Source organism: Symphalangus syndactylus, chromosome 1, assembly GCF_028878055.3.
Source record: "Symphalangus syndactylus isolate Jambi chromosome 1, NHGRI_mSymSyn1-v2.1_pri, whole genome shotgun sequence".
Taxonomy (NCBI): domain Eukaryota; kingdom Metazoa; phylum Chordata; class Mammalia; order Primates; family Hylobatidae; genus Symphalangus; species Symphalangus syndactylus.
Window position 1 is genome coordinate 144,705,405 of NC_072423.2, and position 27,110 is coordinate 144,732,514.

Sequence of the window (27,110 nt, forward strand, 5' to 3'; positions counted from 1 at the left end):
ATCAGGCTACGTTAGAGAATAAATTCCTCAATCCTGTATGTGCTTAATAACAGGCTAGAGAGACACTTTCATAAAAAATTAAGCTAGATTACCTTTTAAAGGATAAACTTCCTTTTACATTCATGTTTTATTTTATTTTTTATCATATTATTCTTAAAAATAAATTTTAAGTTTTATTTTAGAATCAGCAGTTGCTTGGAAGTATTTATTACACAAGTATATCATGTGATGCTGAGGTTTGGAGCATGATTGATTGCGTCATCCAGGTGCTGAGCATAGTACCCAAGAATTAGGTGGTGTTTTTGTTTGTTCGTTTTTGTTTTCTTTTCTGAGACAGAGGCACGCTATGTCGCACAGGCTGGAGTGCAGTGGCATGATCTCGACTCACTGCAATCTCTGCCTCCTGGGATAAAGAAATTATCCTATCCTGCCCCAGCCTCCCGAGTAGCTGGGATTACAGGTGCTTGCTACCATGCCCGGCAAATTTTTGTAATTTTAGAAGAGACGGGGTTTCAGCATGTTGGCCAGGCTGGTCTCGAACTCCTGACCTCAGGTGATCTGCCCGCTTCAGCCTCCTAAAGTGCTGGGATTACAGGCATCAGCCACTGTACCCGGCCAAGAATTATTTTTTTAACGTTTGTACCCACACTTTGTCTCCCTCTAGTAGTCCCCAGTATTTATTGTAGCCATCTTTATGCCCATAAGTACCCAATTTTTAGCTTCTACTTACAATAAGTGAGAACATGTGATATTTACTTTTCTGTTTTGCCTTAATTTGCTTAGGATAATGCCACGCCTTAAATTTGTTCCCAAAGAAATAATAAATATTTTAGATGATGGATATGCTAATTACCATAATCTGAGTTTTACAAGTTTAAGATTTTTTTTTACTGTTACTTCACAGTTTAACTCCATTTTTGTTCAGGAATATATTCTATATGATTTCAGTCCTTCTGAATTTGACATCTTTTATGCCACAGCAGGTCAACTATCTTAGTAAATATTCCATGTATCTTTAGAATACATGGAATTCCATCTGTAGATGTTCATTCCATTTGTAGATGTCCATATGTCCATTATGTCCAAATGTCCATTATGTCTACTTATTTGATAGTGTTTGTGTCAGATGAAAAAGAATATCTTAGATCCTTTGTAAAGGTTCTACCCATAGCAAGGAGTGTGGTTAGCTGTCAGCCTCTAGCTGCTAGCTCCATTAGGGTCTACCTCAGGTTTTGAGTTGAGGTTACTTTCTTCTTGCCAATGCCTGAACCCAACATGAGGCTCTTCTAAAAGCAAATCTTTGTTCCAGAGCTTCCCATGGCGTTGGCCAATACTTTGTGAGATCTTATATTACCGTCTGATGAGTTCTTCTCTGTAAGCCTTTCTCCTTTCCTTTCTTCTTTTTTTTTTTTTATTATACTGTAAGTTTTAGGGTACATGTGCACAACGGGCAGGTTAGTTACATATGTATACATGTGCTATATTGGTGTGCTGCACCCGTTAACTCATCATTTAACATTAGGTATGTCTCCTAATGCTATACTTCCCCCCTCCCACCACCCCACAACAGGCCCTAGTGTGTGATGTTCCCCTTCCTTTGTCCATGTGTTCTCATTGTTCAATTTCCACCTGTGAGTGAGAACATGTGGTGTTTGGTTTTTTTCTAAGACGTTACTTGTCGATGCAACTTCTGTAAATCTAATGTTATCTCAATGTCTGATTGCTGGAGAACCTGACTAGCATAGTTGGCATGAGGAGTGGTTTGATAATGCAAGCCGTGCTCAATTGGCAAGTCATTGAAAACTAGCATGAGAGGCAGAGTGCTTTGGCAGCTTACAAAGAAGCCCTTATCTGATGCGGTAGATTAGCAGAAAAAGCTGAAGACCAAACCCTTGTCTAAGAGTCAGAGCAGGTGAACTTTTGACATAGTTGAATGCACAGATGTAGTTGTGAGATGTCAAAGTCAGGGACCTAGCTGGAGGACCTGGAACCGTACCCCAAGGATAGTGTTATCTGGGTGAATTTATCCCTCCTCCAATTTGATTCCTCAGACTTCTTTGAATCTTCTGAGCTTTCAGAAGGACTTTTCTCCCATCCCAGAAGGTGCTAACACTATCCTTGTGCAGAAAGTAATATAGAGGGACAGAGAGGGATGGAGAATATGAGTACCAGTTATTTTGACTATGGGGGAATAGCTGGTCTGATTCAGTTACACCATTGTGTCTGGAAGTAAAACTTTTTCCTTTAACTTTTTAAATAGACTTTATTTTTTACATCAGTTTGAGGTTCACAGCAAAACTGAGTGGAAGATACATGAATTTCCTGTATATCCCCTGCACCCACATGTACACAACCTCCCCTACCATGAAAATCCTGCCCCAGAGTGGTACATTTGTTACAATAAATGAATCTATATTGACATCATTATCAAAGTCCATAGTTTATATGGCTTTTGGTGTTACACATTCTATGGGTTTTGATAAGCTGATAATGACATATATACAGCATTAGTACCATACAGAGTAGTTTCACTGCCCTGAAAATCCTCTGTGCTCCACCTATTCTTCTTCCTTCCCCCAACCAATGGCAAACACTGATCACTTCACTCTCTCTATAAGTTGTAACTTTTCCAGACTGTCATTTAATTGGAATCATACCGTATGCAGTCTTTTCAGATTGGCTTCTTTCCCTTAGTAATGTGCATTTATGGTTCCTCCCTAAGTAGTCTTTTCATCACTTAATACCTTATTCAGTTTTTAGTGCTGAATAAGATTCCATTGTCTGGATCCTCATTTCTTTTGAAATGTGAGCATGATATAGCTTTCTCAATCCATTACTTTTAATATATATGTGTCTTTATATTTAAAGTGTGCTTCTTGTAAACAACATATGGTTAGGTCTTGTTTTTTTATTCATTCGGACAATCTCTGTCTTTTAATTGGTATATTCAGACCATTGATGTTTAAATTGGTTATTGACATACTTGGAATAACATCTACTGTATTCGCTAGTGTTTTCTATTTGTTACCCTTGTCCTTTATTCACAGTTTTGAATTCTACTTTTTCTTCCCTTTATGCTTTTAATTGAGCATTTTATTTAATACCATTTTATCTCCTTTCTTAGCCTAACAGTTTTACTTTTTTTCCTATTTTTAAGTCGTTGCCCTAGAGTTAGCAATATAGATTTACAATTCATTAAAATCGACTCTCAAGTTAACACTATGCTTCTTTAGTACTGTGAGTACTTTATAGTAATAAAATAACTCCCATTACCTGAATTATTGCTGTCATTTATTTTATTTATACAAATAAATTGGTTACAAATTTCCTCAAATTTTGTTTTCTGAAGAAGTGTTTATTTCTCTTTCACTTTTGAAGGATAATTTCTTAGGACACAGAATTCTAGGTTGCTGGGATTTTTTTTCTCTTAACACATTAAATATTTTACTTTATTCTCTTTTTGCTTGCATGGTTTCTGAGAAGTAATTGGATATGATTCTAATTTTTGCTCCTATTTAATAAGGTGTTTTGTTTTCTCTGGTTTCTTTCAAGGTCTTTTGTCTTTAATATTCTGAGTTTAAGTATAATATGGCTAGGGTTTTTTTATTTTTCCATTTATCCTGTTTAGTGTTCTCTGAGCTTCTTGGATCTGTGCTTTCGTGTCTGCCTTTAATTTGGGGGGAATTTTCATCCATTATTGCTTCAAGTATTTCTTCTTTTCTCTCCCTTGTTTTCTTCTCTTTCTTCTTCGTGTGCATATGTTACACTTTTTGTAGTTCTTCCACAGTTCTTAAATACTGTTTGGGTTCTTTTTTCAGCCTTTTTTCTCTTTGCTCTTTAGTGTTTGAAGTTTTCATTGAGTATTCTCAAGTTCAGAAATTCTTTCCTCAGCTATATTCAGTCTAATAGTAAACCTATCAAAGGCATTCTTCATTTCTATTAGTGTGTTTTTGATCTCTAGCATTTCTTTTTTATTCTTTCTTAGAACTTCTGCTGACATTGTTCATCTGTTATGATGTGTTATCTCCTTTATCCAATAGAGCCCTTAGCATAATAGTCATAGTTGTTTGAAATTTCTGGTCTGGTAGTTCCATCATCTCTGCCATATGAGTTTGGTTCTTATTCTGTCTCTTTAAGCTATGTTTGTGACTTTTAGTATGCCTTGTAATTTTTTCCTGATAGCTGGACATGATGTACTGGGTAACAGGAACCATGTTAAATAGGCCTTTAGAAATGAGGTGGTAAGGTGTGAGAGGAGGGAAAGTGTCCTGTAGTTGCCTGATTAGGTCTCAGTGTTTTAATGAGCTTATGCCTCTGGACTGTTAACCTCACACGTGCTTCTCACTTACCCATGGATTCCACCCATCCCTGGCCCCAGGTGGGACAGAATAGCTAGATTGGACAGGAGTTGGGTATTTTTCTTCTTCTATGTGGAAAGCTAGAGAAGGCTAGAGTTGGGTATTTCCTTTCCCCCAGTTGAGTTAGGCCCCCAAACAAAACAGTAGTCTAGGCTCTGGGAAAACAGTTTGTTCTGAGGGCAGGCCTTATCAATAGCAGAATACTTTGGTAAATTTCAAAAACATTACTTTTTTTCTTCCCCTTGCAAGAAGCATGAAGGGATTTTTAAATTCTCTTCATTCTTTTTCATTTCTCTTCTCCTCTTTCACTGTCAAAACCTGGTTAACTCCAGGAGCTAAAGCTCACCGAAGTGTAGGAGTACTCCTTTAACTGGGTTTCCCTGGACTTTCTGACGCTCGAAATAATCTATACCGAGCCTCTAGTAATTTATTAATTACAGCCCAGGGTTTGTTACCCAGCACTGGTCCCCATGGAGGTTTCCGCTTGTGGGTCTTTGCTCTGGTGAGTTGTGATTCTCTGTATTCCCACCTGTCTCTCCAATTTGGAAACCAGTGATTTTCCCTGGGACCTTACTTCTCTGACAGATCTAAGAAGAGTTGTTGATTTTTCAGTTGGTTCAGTTTTTTTTTTTTTTTTTTTTTAAGGCGGAGCCTCGCTCTGTCACCCAGGCTGGAATGCAGTGGCGCGATCTCGGCTCACTGCAAGCTCCACCTCCCGGGTTCACGCCATTCTCCTTCCTCAGCCTCCCAAGTAGCTGGGACTACAGACGCCTGCCACAACGCCCGGCTAATTTTTTGTATTTTTAGTAGAGATGGGGTTTCACCGTGTTAGCCAGGATGGTATCTATCTCCTGAACTTGTGATCCGCCCGTCTCTGTCTGTCAAAGTGCTGGGATTAGAGGTGTGAGCTACCGCGCCAGTTGGTTCAGCTTTCTGCTTGTTGGTAGGAATGAGTGACAGCTTCTAAACTCTCCACCTACCAGACTGTAAGTTGGAAGTTTGTCCTTAAAATGTCAATTCAAGCTTTTAAAACATTATTACTACTACATATCTTTTGAGAATAAGGTGTCTACTAGTTCATTAGCTAAGCTATTTTTTATTGTTCAGTCTACGTTTTAAATGTTAAATTTGAAGTCTTCTTTATTTATAACAGTGCAGTGTTCTCTCCCAAATCTTGTTTTCTATAGGCTCTTGTTCCCAGTTTTTTTTTCTTTTCTTTAGATGTTTAAAATAGTCTGATAATTCTGATATTTGCATTCTTTGAGGGTCATCTGTAACTTTTTATGTGGTTTCTTTTATGATTTTTGACTCAAAACTGCTCATTTCCTTGGAACTTTGTATGTGGAAAGTTTTTGTTTCCTGAATTGATGTTGCACATCCCTAGAGATGATTTTACTTTATTCTATCTGTCATCAGGGAGCACTGCAAACCTTACCATGCTTTAAATTAAAATTTCTGCTCAAGTTTTACTCCTCAACATGTGGGTAGCATAAATTCAAGCAAAAATCCATGTGACACTCAGTTCATGGTTACAAATTCTCATGGGAGATTTTCTTTTCTTTCATCCAGTTCCAGGTTTAAAATGGATACATATTTTTGCTGTCCCTTCTTTATAATGGGTTCATTTTTCATTCATTCTTTCACTTAATGTAGGGCACTTTGGGGTACCAGATTTCTCAGGCATATTTTATTAAACTATCCATGTCACATTAAAAATTTCTGTTCTTTGTAGCATCTGCGGTCCTAGGGGAACGGGAAACTTTAGTCTCCCAAAATTTGGCAGAAGTTTTCAGAATAAAAGCTGAATTTCACACACTTCATTTGCTTGTCAGCTTCTGTTTACATTTTATTTTAACCCTCTGTGGTTTCTTCACTGTCTCTACAGCTTGATGATGTATTCATATATATTTAATTTTTCCCCACTTATGTATATATGTTTCTCACCAGGAGGATTATTTTATAAAAGAATTATTTTTTTCTTTGTTTCAGCTAACAAAATTTGTGTTATAGATTTATTTTTCATACTTATCTCTATTTAGAGATAGTAAATTGCATTTTATTTTTATCCTATTAAATGTATGTATTCAATCATGTAAATCAGAATGTTATATGTATTTAGTAAAATTGTTCTTCAGATAAGTTTAATCAATGGTTTAATTTATCACCTATTAATTAATTTCATTACATTGTTTATGACCTGCTTATTTGGTGTGGTGAATATTAATTGAAAACATTTACATCCATATTAAAACAGAATTACAATGTTCCTGAAAAGGCACTTTCCTGAGAAGAACTGCAACAGATTTTCATGATATCAGGAAGGCTTTGTGTTCCTGTAAGAAAATTTGGCTGTAAGTTCCTATCAAGATTCTACAAAGTAATTTTTATATGTTGCTGTAAAAATGTCATCTAATGTGCTGTGTTGTGATGATGTTTATTTGTTTGCCCTGTTATTCTCTTCTTTCTTATCCCTAAATAGAGTTTATTGCTGAAGTTATTTCTTTATGGAAATTTATGGTACACTTGCCAGTGCTTTGTTCTGTCAGGACGCTGGAGTGCAATTCAGTAAGTAATGTACCTATGAGCACTCGCAAGTCCTCACTGGAGCAATGCTTTATCTGAGGGGATCTGATTTACAATCAAAGAGGTAGCCAGGCAGAATGTTGCTGGATGAAAAGTTCAAAACTCTAAATAATATATAAAATAAAAATAAAATAGAATATATCTCATTGCATCTATTTATGAGAACTTTTTTTTTGAGTTAAATCTACAAGAGTATGCCTACTTTAATCTCTTAGAGAAAAGTTACTAAATAAGTCTAGGTGGTTATGAAAACTTTAAAATATATCATACTTTCTTCTTAGAAAAAATAAAACAAATGTACTTTGGAAGATACATAAAATAACTTTTCATAGGAATTTGAAATAGAGAGTTGGAGAAGTAGTTTCAAGACCCCTGGTTTTAAGAGTGTTTTCTGCCATTAAATATGTGTTCTAATTTGAAATAATCCTATAATTAAGAGATGGCTTTAAGGTAAGGAAAATAATATTTCGTCATATCTATAAAATATAAGTTCCTTATACTTTTATTTAGTATATATTGTAGAAAAGAAACTTTTCTAATAGCTCATTAAAAGGACATTTTCTCTCAACATGGCAGTCATAATTCTCAAAAGTCTGAACATATCTTAGACTATAATGAATATTTTGTTTAGAAATAAAGGCACCTTTAGTTACTGAACTTCTGTTAAGCAGAAAATTAGAAAAAAAATGAAAAAGAATTAGGATCAAAGCTATATTTCACATACGTAGCTGGGGTTGGTTAGTGTTTTGTGAGCAATAAGGATTTTATCCAATGTTAATGTAGACTAATAGGTGTGAATATACTTTTGTCATTAAAACCAGCTTGGCAGACTTTTGATTTATGATATGATGATGAATTAGTATGTGTTAACACCTCCCTTTCCTTATATTCACCCTTGTAAGTGTCCCAAAGTGAGAGAGAGGAAGGTGACAAGCTCTCTTTTTTTAGAGATAAGTCGTCTTACCTTGTAGCCTAGGTTGAAGTTAAGTGGCAAAATCATAGCTCACTGTAGCCTCAAACTCCTGGGCTTAAGCGATCCTCCTACCTTAGCCTCTGAAGTAGCTGGGACTACAGATGCATGCCATAATTAGTAATACCCACTAATTATTACTTTTTATTTTTGTGGAAACTAGCTCTCTCTATATTGCCCAGGCTGGTCTCAAACTGATGGTCTCAGGCAATCTTGCCTTAGCCTTCCAAAGGGCTGGGATTATAGGTGTGAGTCACCACACCCAGCTGGCTCTCATAACCTGGGATTAAAATAGCAAAATACAAAAAAATGCACAAACAAACAAAACTCCTAGGCCTACAAACAGTATAAGAGTCACTGGGGAAGAAATAGCAGTCAAAAAAGGAAGAGAACTACAGATCACGGATAGGTAGACTGGGGGGTTATGGTTTTTGTTTCATTTATAAAATGATGGTTCATTGCTATTCTCTGGTCACTATGAAAAAGTCCAAACCCTAGCAAAAAAGGGAGTTACCCACAGAAAGAAGCCCAGATATCTGTGGAGAGTTAACTTCAAGGATTCATCTGAATATTATCAGTGTGTACATTAGAGAAAAGAGCCCCAGCCTGATCAAAAAAAAAAACAAAAATTCTGAAACAAGTAAAAGGGTCAGTGCCCGGTACTCACACAGGGGTGGGAATAATGCCTATTCACAACAGTTAGACCGAATAGCTCATAATTCATAAGGCATTGGGTAGTCTATGCAGAGTATCTTGTGTCAGTGGTGAGTAATAATTAACCCTACACTGAGCACCACTCCAGACCCACTAAAAATCATGAAAGCAACACCCAAGAGTATCAGTTTCTCAGTAATTTAAAATGAATTTCAGAAAAAAACCCTCAAGAATACTTATAAGAATTTTTGAAATCCAGTAACTATCAAGGTAACATTCATAATGTCTTGTATCCATTCAGTGATGACTAGGCATGAAAAATGAAACCAGAAAACAAGACCAATATGAGGAGACTGATCAATTGACTCAGAATTTGTATAGTTGTTAGAATTAGCAGACACCTACATTAAAACTTAATGTAAAACTTTTCATGGGTTCTGAAGTTACACTGAAACAATAAGATACCATTTCACACTGTTTTGAATATCTAAAATTAAAAGGCCTGATAATGCCGTGTGTTGGGAAAAATGTGGAGGAAGGGTAATTCTCATCCTTTCTTATTAGAGATACAAAATATCACAAAACCTCAAGATTTTATGATTGTTTATAACACTGAATATACACCTACCCTGTGACCCAGGAATTCCTACTTCTAGGTACTTCTCTAAAAGAAGTGAAATCACATTTCTGCGAAAAGCCTTGTGTAACAGTATACATGGTAGATGTGTTAATCATATTCAAAACCTGGAAATAGGTCAGGTGCATCAGCAAGAAAAGGAGTATGCAAACTGGATAAAATAGAAATGATGATACAGTAAAATGCAATCTTAAAGTGGAATAGAATTCACAGATTAAAAGGAGGAACTACTAATAGAAACACAACACAGAAGAATATCACAGATATTATACTGACTGGAAGAAACAAGAAGCAAAAAAATATATAATGCATGATTTGATTCTATAAAGTTCTACAACAGGCAAATAATGGAAAGCAGAACAGTAGTTGATTTGGGGGCAGGGGTGGGATTGACATGATATGGTCATGATTTAGCTTTCTAGGGTGATAGAAATGTTCTATATCTTCATACGGGTAAGAGTTACATGTCCACAAAACAACCATACATATTTTTGAGGACTACATACAAACAAAAATATGTATTCAACACTTTACATTCCTGGGGTAAATGCCCCAATTAAAAGACATAGACTGGCAAATTGGATAAACAGTCAGGAACCACTGGTGTGCTGTATTGAGGAGACTCATCTCATGTGCAAAGATACACATAGGCTGAAGATAAAAAGAGGGAGGAAAATTTATCAAGCAAATGGAAAGCAGAAAAAAGCAAGGGTTGCAAACTTAGCCTCTGACAATACAGACTTTAAACCAACAAAGATCAAACAAGACAAAGAAGGGATTGCATAATGGTAATGGGATCAATTCAACAAGAAGAGCTAACTAGAGCTAACTATCCTAAATATATATGCACCCAATACAGGAGCACTAGATTCATAAAACAAGTTATTAGAGACCTACAAAGAGACTTAGACTCCCACACAATAATAGTGTGAGACTTTAACACCCCACTGTCAATATTAGACAGATAAAAATTAGATAGAAAATTAACAAGGATATTTAAGACTTGAACTCAGCTCTGGAACTAGTGGACCTAATAGATATCTACAGAACTCTACCTCCAAACAACAGAATATACATTCTTCTTGGTTCTGCATGGTGCTTATTCTAAAATCAACCACATAGTTGGGAGTAAAACCCTCCTCAGCAAATGCAAAAGAAATGAAACCTTAACAAACAGTCTCTCAGACCATAGTGCAATCAAATTAGAACTAAAGATTAAGAAACTCACTCCAAACCACACAACTACATGGAAATTGAACAATCTGCTCCTGAATGACTCTTGGGTAAATAATGAAATTAAGGCAGAAATCAAGAAGTTCTTTGAAACCAGTGAGAACAAAGAGATAATGTACCAGAATCTCTGGAATGCAGCTAAAGCAGTATTAAGAGGGAAATTTATAGCACTAAAGGCCCACATCAGAAAGCTAGAAAGATCTCAAATTGACACCCTAATGTCACAATGAAAAGAACTAGAGAAGCAGGAGCAAACCAATCCAAAAGCTAGCAGAAGATAAGAAATAAGAAGAAAGGAGAAGAATCAAATAGACACAGTAAGAAAATGACAGAAGGGATATCACCGCTGACCACGCAGAAATACAAACTTCCCTCAGAGAATACTATAAACACCTCTATGCAAATAAACTAGAAAATCTAGAAGAAATGGATAAATTCCTAGACACATACACACTCCCAAGACTAAACCAGGATGAAGACAAATCCCTGAATAGACCAACAATAATAAATAGCCTACCAACCAAAAAAAAGCCCAGGACCAGATGGATTCACAGCTGAATTCTACTGGACGTTACAAAAAGGAGCTGGTACCATTCCTTCACAAACTATTCCAAACATTTGAAAGGGACAAATTCCTCCCTAACTCGTTTTATGAGGCTAGCATCATCCTGATACCAAAACCTGGTAGAGACACAACAAAAAAAGGAAACTTCAGGCCAATATCCCTGATGAACATTGATGTGAAAATCCTCAATAAAATACTGGCAAATCAAATCCAGCAGCACATCCAAAAGTTCATCCACCACGATGAAGTCAGCCTCATTTCTGGGATGCAAGGCTGGTTCAACATATGCAAATCAATAAATAAAATCAATCACATAAACATAACCAAGACAAAAACCTCATGGTTATCTCGTTAGATGCAGAAAAGGCCTTTGATAAAATTCAGCATTCCTTCATGTTAAAAACTTTCAGTAAACTAGGTATTGATGAAACATATCTCAAAATAATAAGCATTATTTATGACAAACCCACAGCTAATATACTGAATGGCCAAAAGCTGGAAGCATTCCTTTCGAAAACTGGCACAAGACAAGGATGCCCTCTCTCACCACTCCTATTCAACATAGTATTGGAATTTCTAGTCGGGGCAATCAAGTAAGAGAAAGAAATAAAGGGTATTCACAAAAAAAAAAAAAAAAGAGTAAGTCAAAATATCTCTGTTTGCAGATGACATGATACTATATTTAGAAAATCCATCATCTCAGCTCCAAAACTCCTTAAGCTAATAAGGAACTTCAGCAAATTCTCAGGATACAAAATCAATGTGCAAAAATCACAAGCCTTCCTATAAACCAACAATAGACAAGCAAAGAGCCAAATCATGAATTAACTTCCATTCACAATTGCTACAAGGAGAATAAAATACCTAGGAATACAGCTAACAAGGGACATGAATGACCACTTCAAGAAGAACTACAAACCACTTCCCAAGGAAGTAAGAGAGGACATAAACAAACAGAAAAACATTCCATGCTTATCGATAGGAAGAATCAGTATCATGAAAATGGCAGTACTGTCCAAAGTAATTTATAGATTCATGGCTATTCCCATCAAACTAACATGGACATTCTTCCCAGAATTAGAAAAAAAAAAACTACTTTAAACTTCATATGGATCCAAAAAGGCCCGCATAACCAAGACAATCGCAAGCAAAAAGAACAAAGCTGGAGGCATCACACTGCCTGACTTCAAACTATACTACAAGGCTAGAGTAACCGAAACAGCAATGGAACAGAACAGAGACCTCAGAAGTAAGACCACACATCTACAACCATCTGATCTTTGACAAATCTGACAAAAGTAAGCAATGGGGAAAGGATTTCCTATTTAATGAATGGTGCTGGGAAAACTGGCTAGCCATATGCAGAAAACGGAAACTGGACCCCTTTCTTACACCTTATACAAAAATTAACTCAAGATGGATTAAAGACTTACTTGTAAAACCCAAAATTATAAAAACCCTAGAAGAAAACCTAGGCAATACTATTCAGGACATAGGCATGGGCAAATATTTTTTGATGAATTCACCAAAGGCAATTACAACAAAAGCTAAAATTGATAAATGGAATCTAATTAAACTAAAGAGCTTCTGCACAGCAAAAGAAACTAACATCAGAGTGAACAGGCAGCCTACTGAATGGGAGAAAATTTTTGCAATCTACCTATCTGACAAAAGTCCAATATCCAGAATTTACAAGGAAAAACAACCCCATCAAAAAGTGGGCAAATGATATGAACAGACACTTCTCAAAAGAAGACATCTATGTGGCCAACAGACATATGAAAAAATGCTCATCATCACTGGTCATTAGAGAAATGCAAATCAAAACCACAATGAGATACCATCTCATGCCAGTGAATGGCGATTACTAAAAAGTCAAGAAACAACAGATGCTGGAGAGGCTGCGGAGAAGTAGGAATGCTTTTACACCGTCGTGGGAATGCAAATTAGTTCAACCATTGTGGAAGACAGTGTGGAGATTCCTTAAGGATCTAGAACCAGAAATACCATTTGACCCAGCAATCCCATTACTGGGCATATACCCAAAGGAATATAAATAATTCTATTATAAAGACACATGCACACATGTGTTTACTGCAGCACTATTCACAATAGCAAAGACATGGAAGCAACCCAAATGGCCATCACTGATAGACTGGATAAAGAAAATGTGGTACATGTACACCATGGAATACTATGCAGCCATAAAAAGGAATGAGATCATGTCCTTTGCAGGGTCATAGATGAAGCTGGAAGCCATCAGCCCCAGCCAACTAACACAGGAACAGCAAACCAAACGCTGCATGTTCTCACTCATAAGTGGGAGTAGTTGAACGTTGAGAACATATGGACACAGGGAGGGGAAAAACACACATGAGGGCCTGTTGGAGGTTGGGGGTGCAAGAGGAGGGAGAGCATCAGGACAAATAGCTACTGCATGTGGGGCTTAAAATCTACGTGACAGGTAGACAGGTGCAGCAAGCCACAATGACACACATATACCTATGTAACAAACCTGCACATTCTACACATGTATCCTGGAACTTAAAGTAAAAAACACAAAACAAAAAACAAACAAAAAAACACTGTACATTGGAAAATATATGGGTATGGGAATAAAGAGTAATAAATAATTATGTAAAAAATTATAGTGGCTTTGCTCAGATAATGATCACTATATGCCCTGAAATTATTGCTATGAGCAACTCAACTCTTTGCCTACATCAATAAAGAAAAAATACAAATGTTTTGGAGTTAGAGGGCTTTATAAGTTCATCAAAGCACTTTCCTTTCATGCCGTGTAAATTGCTGCAAGTTGATTAGGTATCTGAAAAACATGTCATATGAACAATGCATATCTTACCTTAGGCAGGCAGAGCATTTTTTGTTTATACTCACATATACAGTAGGTTCATTTGTTCATATTGGTGATAAGTTAGAGAAAAATTAGCAAATAATTTGATTTAACATCGTGAATTGTCATTTCTAATTCTTAAAAATGTTAGCAATCAGTTTTGCAATTATATTTTTAATATATTCTCAGCTGTCAATAATGTTTTGTAGAACTTCACATTCAGTATTTTATATGTCTAAAATAGTAGTTCAAACCATTTTTCAATCTACCTGTGTGTGGCCCTCCTCCCTATCATTTACCCCAGAGACCCTCTTACCTTTTCCCAGGAGTGTATCTGCCTCCTCTCTAACCAGTATTAATAGAAACAAACAGTGAGAAAAATTTAAAAAAAAATAAGAATTCTGTAGTTCAGTGAGTCACTCTGTTGCTAGCATACTATTTAGCTTTTCCAAATATTGGCTTGCTTATCTTTGCCAGCCTATTAACTTTTCCTGGTAATTTTCATAGCTTTGATTCTATCAATTTGCCCACTTCCTGACACTAGTTCTGAGCATTAAGCACTCTACCTGGCTCTTAATTGATCTTCATTTAAAGCATTTATCTTACTGATAGAATTTCTAAGCCTGTATTTACTTTCATTTCTCCCCTAATTGTGTCAAGTAGATCGGAATTATCTTTTAAAAGGGGTAAACGTAATATCATTGCGTTTCCTGATAGCTATTCCCACTGCACATTCTGCATCACTACTTCTGGATGAATGAGCTCTATTTTATGACTTAAATATTAAAGGGGCCCTCTTGCTTTTGCTTCTGAAATGAACCAGGCAGCAAGATTTAGATCAACAAAATTAAAGATTTAAGAAATAATAGAACTAACAAAATTTTTATCTTCCTCTTGCAAAATCCCTGCCACACTGAATGTATATTGCAATGTAGGGGGCCCAGCTCCTACAGATTGTGATTTTTGTCCCCTAAAATATTGCCTCTAAGTCTGATATTATATTGGGAACACAGACTCCACTTACATGGAATAACTTCAAAATATTTCTGACAGTTATATTTTTCTCTTCATTTTTTCCCCCTAAGATTGTGTGACTGCAAAAATACCCTTTGAAGTAGTTGGTCCAGAAACACTGAAGGTTTGTATAAACCTTCCACCCTGTCTCTTCTATCACATAACAATAACTGATAAACTGGAAAATTTAAAGAAGACATAAAGGCTAAAATCCATGACAAACATCTCAGTGGACTAGTCTAAATGGAAGTGCAAAACAGTAAATGTGCAGTGAAGTGCAAAACCAACTGAGTTCTACATGACCGAATATAAGCATAGATCGCCAGGAATTCAGCTCCTACAAAGAAAATTGGAACCAGTGTGTATTGACCCTTGCCAAAAAGTAGAGACCGTCTTGGCTATGAAAATAGTCCTGGTCACAGCTCCCACCAAAAAATGAAAACTTAAAAATAACGATAATTTTAAAAGCTGGGATCTGTTTTTTAGGGCCGAGGAAAGCTTTGCACTGAGTTACTTGAGATAATGGGAGAAAATTCAGACAACTGTGCAGTCACCACAGGTAACCCAGGAACTGAATAGTATGCCCGGTTACGATTAGAGACTTGAGTTGTCTTATGTAGCAATAAACTGAAGCTATCAGTGGCATGCAAAGAAAACCCAAAGAAAGCAGAAAGGAAATAATAAGTACTAAAGGTAAAATCAGTAATTTTAAAAAGAATATATAACCCAATAGAATCAAAGGTTAGTTCTCCAAAAAGACAAATAAAATGGATGAACTTTGGCATAAATACATAAAAATAATACTAAATTATTAATTTAATATAGCTTATATGTCTATTGAAATATTAAATATAATACAAAATTTAAAACGAGTGAAGAACAAAAGAGAAGAAACAAATTACTGATAGTAGAAATAAAAATAAGTACATAATCATAGATCCTACAGACATTAAAAAGACAATACATGATACCTAAAATTTATATGGAAAGGCAAGTGACATACCTAAGACAGTATTAAAAAGGAAGAAAAGAGTGGGAGCAAACATCCTGCTGGAATTGAAAAAATACCATAGAGCTGAAATAATCAAAACAGCATCAAGTAATACTGGCAGAGGGATCAATACATAGATCAATGGAATAGCATAAAGAACACATAATAAGTGTCCCACACAAATATTGCCAAAATGATCATTTTTTTTTGTTTTGCTTTTTTTTTTTTTAAATAGATGGGTCTTACTTTATTGCCTAGGCTGGAGTGCAGTGGTGTGCTCATACCTCACTACCATCTTAAATTCCTGGGCTCGGCCGGGCGTGGTGGCTCACGCCTGTAATCCCAGCAGTTTGGGAGGCCAAGGCGGGTGGATCACGAGGTCAGGAGTTCAAGACTAGCCTGGCCAAGATGCTGAAACCCCGCCTCTACTAAAAATACAAAAAAAAAATAGCTGGGCATGGTGGTGGGCGCCTGTAATCCCAGCCACTCAGGAGGCTGAGACAGAGAATTGCTTGAACCTGGAAGGCGGAGGTTGCAGTGAGCCAAGATTGCGCCAGTACACTCCAGCCTGGGCAACAGAACAAGACTCATCTAACAACAACAACAAAAAATTCCTGGGCTCAAGTGATCCTCCTGCCTTAGCCTCCTGAGTAGCTGGGACTACACGTGTGTGCTGCTGTACCCAGCTAATATTTTTTATGTTTTAAAATTTTTTGTAGAGACAAAGTTTCACCATTTTGCCCAGGCTGGACTCGAACTCCTGGGCTCAAGCAGCCTTCCTTTCTTGGCCTCCCAGAGTGCTAGGATTACAGGCACACCCAGGCCCAAATGATTTTTAACAAAGATGCAAAAACAGTTGAATGAAAGGATAGCCTTTTCAACAATTGTTGCTGGTCCAACTGGTCAACATGGCAAAAAAAAAAAAAAAAAAAAAAAAATCTTGACTTAAGAAATATACCCTATAACATTAACTTACAATGAATCATGGACTTATATGTAAAATTTAAAACTAAAACATTTTTAGAAGAGAGGAGAAAGGAGACTTTGAGACTTAGGGCTAGGCAGCTTTTAGAGTTGACACCAAAAGCATGATTTAAAAAAGAAAAAACTGATAAATTGGATATCATAAAAATTCAAGCTTTTTTTCTATAAAAGACCCTGGTAAGAGTATGAAAACACAAGCTACATACTCAGAGAAAATATTTACAAACCATATATCTGACAAGGGACTTGTATCTATAACATATAAAGAACTCTGAAAATTTAAGAGTAATAAAACAATCCAATTAGAAAATATACAAAAGACATGAACAGGCAGTTCACTAAAAAGATATAAAAATGCCAAAAAAGCACACGAAACGATATTCCACATTACTAGCTACTAGGGAAATGGAAACTAAAATAATGAGATATCACTACATACCTATTAGAATAGCTAAAATAACAAAAATTTAAAATAGTGATAACACCAAATACTGGTGAGGATGTGGAGAAACTAGATTACTCATAAATTGCTTGTAATCATATAAAATGGTACAGAATTCTAGAAAATAGTTTGGTAGTTTACTATAAGAATAAACATAAACTTATCATAATGACCTGCCAATTACACACTTAGGCATATATCTCAGAGAAACTGAAAATGATATTCACATAGAAACCTGCATATAAACGTTCATAGCAGCTTTATTGATAATAGCTCAAAAACTAGAAACAATTCAGATACCCTGTCATAGGTGAATGGTTATGCAAATTGTGATACTTCCATACAGTAGAGTATTACTTAGCAATAAAAGACACAAAATATCAATAACACTCAATAACTTAGATGTATCTTTGAATGAAAATAGCCAATCTAAAGAGGTTACACAGCATATAATTCCATTTATCTAAGTTTAGACATAAAATTCTAAAGATAGAGAACAGATTAGTGGTCACCATGGTGAGAATTACAGACGAGAGAGATAGGTATGGCTATAAACAAGTAACACAAGGCAGTTTTGTATCATGAAACAGTTCTGCAACCCCCATTGTGGTGATGGTGACACCAATCTATGTGACAAAGTTGTACACACACACACACGCACACACTCTCTCTCTCTTTCACTCTTACACAAATGAGTGCGTGTAAAACTGGTAATATTTAAATAATCTCTGTGGATTGTATCTATGTTAATTTCTGGTTTTACTATTGTGCTATAGATATGCAAGATTTTACCATTGGGAGAAACTGGGTGAGAGTCAACGAGAATTCTGTGTACATTTTTTTTGCAACTTCTTGTGAAACTTTAATTATTTAAAGGAAAAATTTAACTCCCTCCCTTCCCCAAAAAGACAACCAACTGATTTTGAACAGCATCAATCCATGCATTTGACAACTGAGATAAAACGGGCAAAGTTCTGAAAAAACTGAACTTTAAAATCATGCAAAAAAGCCAGTATAAGCCTGTGTTTTTGTAAAAATAAATTTAAGCTGTTACTTATAAACTTTCTCAAATGAAATCCATACGGCATTGCAAGAGAATTCTGTCAAACATATAAGCAACAACACATCTTCTAGAGAATAGAAAAGGAAAAAAAAGTTTCCAAATTAATTTTTGAGGCTACTATAACCTGATACTGAAACTTAAGTCGTTACAAGAAAGGAAAATGGCAGATCAAAATCTCTTATGATTATGCACACAAAAATCTAAAGGAATCTTAGAAAAATTAAGTCAGCAATATATATAAAGTTTAATGCATCAAGACCAAGTTGGTTTTATTTTAGGAATTCAAAGTTTATTAGAAGGTGAAACTCAATCATTGTAACTCCAAATTTCAACAGAAAATGGAGAAAAGTGTATAAGCATATCAATAGATAGAGAAAAATATGTTTGGAAAATTTGACAATCATTCATAATAAAAATTCTTAGAAAGATAAATGAAGTAATCCTTCTAAAGAGTAGTTAAAAACAAACCTACAGCCAACTGCATACTTAGTGGTAAAATATTAATAGATTTCTCCCGAAGGCTAAGAATAAAATTAGGACATCTGTTATCACTTCTTCTATTCAATAATATGTGGCATTTTCCAGCCAGTGAGGGATAAGAAAACTTGCTAACCAATCAGGTATAAATATTAGAAAGCAAGAAATACAATCAATTTACAAAACAGATAACACAATAGTGTGTGTAGAAGATTCAAACTGCTAAACTATTAAAGAATTTCCAAACTTAAAAGTATTGAGTGATTTTAGAAAGTATGCTGGATGCACACTATATTTTATATACCATCAGTAAGCAAATAGAAAATAAAATATACAAATAATATCATGTGAGGAACATAAAATACCAAATATCTATAACCAGAATAAAAATATTTGAGAGGTTGATATTGAGAACTACAAATAAATTGCTGTTGAGGGGCTGAAGAAGACCTACTTAAATGGAATAATATATAATGTTCATGTAGTAAAAGCTTTGCTATTATAAAGTTGTCAGTTTCCTCCACAGTGATTTATATGTTCAATGCAACTTGTATAAAAGTTGCAACTACAAGTATAAAAACACTTGTAGTCATATCTTGCGGAAACTGACAAATTCAAAAATCATGAGGAAATACAAGAGGTCAAGTGTATCTAAGGCGACTTTCAGGAAGAACAAAGCTAGGAGACTCACGGTGTCAGACATGACATAGACATTAAGAACCATAAATATTAACATGCATGATGTTGGCAAACAATAAATAGAATAAAGAGGCCAGAAACCAATATAAATAAATACAGTCTCCTGTTTTATAAGTGGCCATGATGAAAGAATGTCTTTTTGATAAACAAAGCTGAGTCAATTAGATACCTATCTATATGCAGACAAAAAACAAACTTTCCCTGTATCTTTTACAAAAATCGATTTCAGATCTGAATGTGAAAGATCAAACAATAAAACTTTTATAATGAAACATAAGTGGATATCTTTATGCCTGTGCATTATGCAAATATTTCTTAAACTAGACAGAATATATACTCATAAAAGAAAAACGATAAATTTTTGTATTTAAATTATGTTCACCAAAAGATAACATTAAAAGAGGAAAGGCAAACTAAAAATTTGGAGGATGCATATGCAGTACATATATCTCACAAAGAACTTGCAAACGATATATAAAAATGATTTCTGCAAAGAAAACTACAGTCATTCTAGAAGAGAAGAATAACATTTGAACAGGCACTTTACAAAAGATGATCTCCAAGTAGGCAACAAACCTATGAGAAAGTGTGTAATATCATTAGTCATCATGGAAATGCAAATTAAAGTCAATATGAGGTATCTATATGTAACCACAAGAATGAGTAAAATGAAATACCTAGGCAAGATCAAGTATTGTCAAGAATGCAGAGCAAATGGAATTTTCATCTACTGCTGGTGAGATACATAGTTATAGAAGAGAAAAAACTGCCAAAAACCAAAGTCAAAACAAAATATTGAAAGGAGAGGAGAAGGGTGGAGGAGAAAGAGAATGGGGGATATAGTTAAAACACCTACAGAGAAACTAATATTTGAATTACAAGAGTCTTCTTGTTAGAAGACAGTAGAACAATATTGAAAGCAAACAAACAAAAACTTGTCAGTCCACCATTCTATAGCCAGAAAAAATATTTTTCAAAAGTGAAGGTAATGATATTTTGAGACAAAAAAAAGCTGAAATAATTTATTGAAAGCTGTGTATCACCTCCCCAGTTTACTCAAACTGAAGACTTGTAACCATGATATAATTCAAGAGCAATGATTTGGGTAATAACATTTTGAATGTATGGAACTGCACAGAGATAAATAACATACTATTATTTTAAAACAATTTAGCGCTGACCCTGCTGGCTTTGTGAGCCTACTCATTCCAAAACAGTGGACACTAAGACTGTAGTAGGCTGGGTGCTGTGGCTCAGGCCTGTAATCCCAGCAGTTTGGGAGGCCGAGGCGAGAGGATCGCTTCAGCCCAGGCGTTTAAGACCAGCCTGGGCAACATAGCAAGACCTCGTCTCTACAAATAATGGAAAAATTAGTCAGGGGATGATGGCAATCACTTGTAGTCCCAGCTACTCAGGAGGCTGAGGTGGTAGGATCACTTGAGTTCAAGGGGTCGAGGTTTCGGTGATCCACGATAGTGCCACTGCACTCCGGCCTGGGTGGAAGAGTGAGACCCTGTCTAAAAAGAAAGAAAGAAACAAAGAAACAAAGAGAGAAAGAAGACTATGGACTGTATACAAAATTTTATGGATCTAGATTTATTGTCAATAAAAGAGGGCAAATATTGCTCATGTTTTATCAAGTCTCATTTGAAAAGAAGTCAGTAAGATACTCCAGCCTGAGAGCTAGGATATTTTTGTTATGCGTTGGTAATCTTTAAGGAAATGCATACGTTTGTGTAGTAATATTAGAAATAATAGTTTGATTGTATGTGGTAGTAGAGCTTATATAAATTACAGAACATTGCATAAGTAGCAACTTTTAGAAAAGCATTATCAAGAAGTATCTTAAGAAGTGCAATAAATTTAATACATGCTATGTATTTAGAAATAAGATGGAAGAAGCAGCCTCAGAGACAGAAAAGAGATAATCTTATGCAGATCTAGTTTAAGGTATGGTAATGATGAAAACGGGCTAAAGTAAGTCTAAGACTATAGAGCTGTAGAGGTAAAAAATTATAACATCATAAACCTACATTTTCCTAACATAGAAAGTATAATCACCACACACTCTCTCTCTCTCTCCTTTTCCAAAGATGGTTAATAAAATAATGACTAGAACCAGAGTCTGTGAACTTATAATTAGCACATGTAGCAAGATGGGTTTCTAAGATATGATTTGGTTAATCAGATAGTGTGAAAAGCAGGATTCTAAGTCATAAAGTAATTTGGGAACTTTAATGAAAAGCTAGAGTTTGAAAATATTCTTTGTCTTTGAACAGAGAAACAAAGAATGTATGTGCTGATCCATGATGAGAAATAAAAATTTAGGTATCAGATTTACATCTGCACAATAAGATTTGAAGGGTTGTTTGTAGACAAAAGTCACTTGTAGATATCCAGATTTTGTAAGTTTCGTGTGATCAGCTTTGAAATGCAACCTTCTATCACTTTACTTATTGATATTCACCAGAAAACAGTATCCAATCCAAGGTTTATATGTGCTTGTTGGTTAAGTTTCTGTATTTTATTGGTAAGACAGGAGAGTTTCAAATCAATGTATCTATTTCTTCTCCTTTTGGTGCTAGGGTAATTAATATATTGACTTAAGCAAATTATTTTTCTTTTCAAATGCAAAATAGATGCATTTCATTCCTGATGATTTGGTTAATGTAAATAACCTAAAATAAGGTGATAAAACAAATTAAAAATAGAAATATGAAAATAAGAAGAGCACCAAACAAAAAGCAGAATGTTACCAGGAGTTATAGGCCAATATTAATAAAGTAGATCAAAAACAATTTTTTATAGTAACAAAAAGTCAATTTTTAATCAAAATATTACTCTTGAAAAATCATAGTATTGAGGAAATAAACTATTACAAACATAATAAATTATGAAGTATACTTTATTTTCTCATAATAAATTATTAGAGTATAAGAAGAAAGGAACAGGAATGCAACTGGATATTAAACTTTAATGCAATACCTTTGATTTTCATTGGATCAAAAAAGAAAATAAATTGAGAATTATAATATTAAACTATTTGTTCAACTTAATAGTGTATGCCAATTTCAGTTTCTTACAAGAATTCACCTCTTTTAAAAGCCCATGAAATATATTTTTAAAAGTAATCACATATTCAACAAGCCAATAAATCTAAAGAAGTGAATTTTTTTAATTTGATATGTTGTCTGACTACAATAAAAGACCTGGAAATTAGCAACAGACTAAAAATTACTTCTTTAATACTCTGTGGAAGTATGAAACATGTTGAAAAATAATTTCATGGTCAAAAAAGAAATTAATTTGCAATTACACAACATTTCTATTACAACATTTTGTATTAAAACATACAAACTATGACAAAACCAACAACCAGAGGCAAATTATAAGTCATTGAATAACTTTCATTATTAAACAAAATTAAACAAAAAAAAAATAAATGAGCTAAAACATTTAACTCTGGAAATTAGTTCATGAACAAATGCGTTGAAACCGCCAAACAAAAACTTAATAGGATGAAGAAAAAGGGGTTTTTGTAAAGATTCAAGCAGAAATTAAAACACTATAAAAGAGAGACAGTCAAGAATTGGTAAATATTATTATCTGTCTTACTTTTTCACACATTAGGCATTTAAGATTTACTGAAATTTGAGGTTTTATATTATACCCATTCCATCTAACTTGAGTAAACAGCTACTGTATCTTCGTAATTCTCTCTGTGATAGACATCTATCACTTGTCTTCTTAGCAAACAAGAATTTTATGAGGCTCTTTACACATGTCCTATTATGGTCCTGTTGAAATTTCTTGGGGATATTCTGGGAACTATGATTTCTACTTTACTCTTCATCCTCCTAAGTTCAGCCAGCTCATCTCTGGTGTAGCTATTTCTGCCTACATGCCCAGAAACAGTACCTGAGGTTTCTACCTCTCATACTTCTCTGTCAATACTTGTCATTATTCAGCTTTCTTATGTTACCAATCTTGTGTGTACAAATTGTATTAAAAGATAAACTTAGGTACATTGGAATTTTAAGGGGTTTATTTGAGCATTCAACTAGTCACGAGCCTGATAGTACCAAACCTCAAATGCTTTAGCCCTCCATTGAGGAGGGTAGAAAGGAAAATTTTATAAAACGCAAAAGAAAATATATTTGATTGATAAAATTGGAAAGTCTCTAGTAAGAGATTAGTTTGGCAGCTTCTGATTGGTTAAGCGTAAATTCCATCTTACTGTTTGCATTGAGTTGGGCTTAGGTTTGCTTATATAGGAACCCAACCCATTCCAGCTTCATAGCCTGACAGCTATATTTTTTGTAACAGATGACATATTTTTGCTTAAGTTGCAGTGCTTCACTCTTCAGTGGAGGTTGAACATACCTTTGTTTACTTGAGACGATTTTACGCTTCCTGAAGGAACCATTCATGTTTCCTTGTAGTGTCCTGTTTGTCTTTGGAATTCAGATTATTTGATTACCTGTGACCTCAGGTCCTTGATGGGTTCAAGAAATTTTTTTTTGCCATTTTCCCAGCATAAAAGGAGGTCGTTTTGAAAGGGTGATGGTGATGGAAAATGCTAAGGCACAGATTTGGGTTGATAGGATTTGAGAGATCTATATAAGTAAAGAGTAGAGCAGAGAATACTAGAGGATGGGATGGGGAGAGGGAAGGGAGAGATTTGTTAAAGGATATGAAATTACAGCTAGATAAGAGAAATAAATTTCAATGTTCTATAGCACTGTAGGATGACTATAGTTAACAATAATATATTACATAGTTTCAAATAGCTGAAAGGAGAATATTGAATGTTCCCAACACAAGAAAATGATCAATGTTTGAAATGATGGATATGCTAATTACCCTGATTTGATCACCATACATTATATGTACTGAAACATCGCTGTGAACCCCATGACTATGTACAATTATAATTTGTCAATTAAAAAATTAAAACAATAACTAAGTGAAACATCATTGCTAGGAGAACAGAAAGAATGAAAGGCAGGGGAGAAAATTATAAGCCTGAAGTTGAGAAGGCTGCGTTCCAAAGGACAGAACAAGAGTCACAATTAAAATACATGTACCTGCCTTCTTGTTATTTCTCTTGCTAAGACACTTTTCCAATTTGTAGGTCATAGTATATAGTGGTAAAGAGCTTGGGCTTTGAAACCAGACAGCTGGGATTTGAATCGTGACTCTCTTTCCTACCAGCTCTATTACCTTGGGCTAGTTTCTTCTCTATGCATTAGTTTGTTAACCTAAAACAGGGAAGTTAATATTACCTACTTCCCAGGATTATTGTAAAAATTAAATGAGTTCATACATAAAATGTCATTACATTTAAATACTTACAGGGTGTCTGCCACTCATTTTATCTTCATAATCACTTTATCTTATCTACATTTTTCTTTCACTAATGTAAAAACTTAGAAAAGTGGCTTCCTCAGGGTAGTTCAATGTTAAATGATGGAGTCTAGACTGGAAACTTCATGCCCTTCATCTCTGGAAAACTAGCTCCTCTCTGTGCAATTTTGCCCTGGTCATTTGGTGGTCTTCTTTTATATCTTTAAAATTGAGGGATTAGTTGAATATATTCTATATTCATTTCTAGCAATAAAATTATATGATCTAAATAGAAAATGAATTTGCAAAATTCATCGACTCTGTCTTAATCAGTTTGGTCTGTTATAACAAAGTACCACAGAGTGGGTGGCTTACAAATCACAAAAATTTATTTCTTGCAGTTCTGGAGGCTGGACCTCTGAGATCAGGGTGCCAGCATGGCTGGATTCTGGTGAGAGCTCCCTTCCCATTGCAGACTTCTACATTCTTGTATTCTCACGTGGGAGAAAGCGAGCGACAGAGCTCTCTGGGTTACTTTTATCAAGGCAGTAATTCTATTCATGAGGACTTCACCCTTATGACTTAATAACCTCCACTTTCTCCCTCTCTCACTACCATCACATTGGAGGTTAGGATTTCAACATATGAATTTGAAGGGAGGAGGACAAATGTTTAGTTCATAACAGGCTCACATTAGTTTTAATTTTCTGTACTAATTCACTTTTATACTTCATATGCTTAACCGTATCATTACATAAGGTAAATAATTTTCTTTGGTTCAAAATCAGAGGAAATACAGATAGTTTAATGCTGTAATCATGACCCAAAAAGCTCCTATTTGAACCTAAAATCCTGTTTCTATACCTGGCTCGAATCCTACCTTCCTTAAGAAAAGGATTCAGTTAATATAAACTGTCACATTAAGAAAATGAACTCTATAGATTTTTACCAGCATCTAATAATGAATATCCCTAACATAAATAACACATAAGCGTTTTCATGTTTATGCTGAAATCAGCTTTATTGGCTGCCTTTCTGTGAGACATATTTTTTTTTACTCTATACTTAAAAGTTTTAAAAAAACAGTTTACTTTCAAAATTCCACTGTCAACAGACAGATTTTATATTCTTCATCATGCAAACATAAAATGGGTATATTTTGATTAAATAAAAAAGCTTAAAACTGAGCATAAAGCTAAGTTAATTACAACTATGGCAGTGAATGTACATGGTTTATAATAGATATTCAAATGAACAGTTTAAAATTGATGAGGTTCAAAGTTTTCATTTCATCTGAATAATATTAAGCCCTAGAACTCTCCTGTGGCAATACAGTAGAGTATTAGTGAGTAAATCTTAAAGTAAAAAAATCAACATTAGTCATGTGAATACTATGTCATCACCAACCATTAAATCTTTTCTTGATATAACAACCTCAATTACTCCTCATTTTAAGTACTCAAATTTAGCATTTGACCTTTTACACCTATAGACTGAAAAGCTACAGTTAAATAATCAAATGTGGTAAAATGAGTTCAACCCCATTAAATCAATTTTTTTAAAAGCAGCAGTAAATGCAAGTCTGATTACAGCTGTTAACTCACTGGGTACCACTATTTGAATAGTCATTCACCAGAAAAAGAAAAAAGAAATAATGAATAAAATGAATCAAAACACAGATCACAGTTTTCTAGGGCATTAAAAAAACCTGTTACATAGTTTATACTTCTATTTTTTTATGCGATGAATGGCCAGCTGAATTACAGTCAAGAATGAGGCTAAGAGTATTTATTGCCATAGGTTCTTAAGAGACAAAGCTGTATACTTACGATAGAATGGGAATGAAAACACAAAGGTTGGTAAGAGGAAAATCTGTGTACTTAGATTTGCATGGAAAAATGGAGGAACAAATCTCCCTCCCTACCAAACAGACAGAGGTGAAGAAAAGAAATCAACAAGTTAGATAAAAATAATTTTAAAAAGTGAATAACAAATCCTAAGTGCTGGTTTATTGAAAGAGTAATAAAATGAACACATTCATGGATTGCCTAGGTGAGGAAAATAACAAGGGGGAAGACACAAACAAAATGGAGAATTCATTCATTTATTTAGGCAATTATTTATAAAGCACTCTTCAATATGATGGGTATGTCACAGTATAAAAAAAATAGCCTAAACGCCATGCAATTTTAGTTGCAATTTTAAATAGGATGGGGCAAGAAGGCCACGCTGAAGGAGGA

The 27,110-nt window shown here is 34.8% G+C and overlaps 1 protein-coding gene across 1 annotated transcript in view; it reads left to right on the forward strand.

The window, feature by feature from the left end:
* The first annotated feature begins 6,611 nt into the window (after positions 1 to 6,611).
* The window catches only part of MSR1 (macrophage scavenger receptor 1), a 526,719-nt gene continuing 506,220 nt past the window's right edge, over positions 6,612 to 27,110 (forward strand). Inside the window, exon 1 of the mRNA XM_063613221.1 lies at positions 6,612 to 6,709. The gene's annotated coding sequence lies outside the window, so the exon portion shown is untranslated. The remainder of the gene's footprint in view (positions 6,710 to 27,110) is intronic.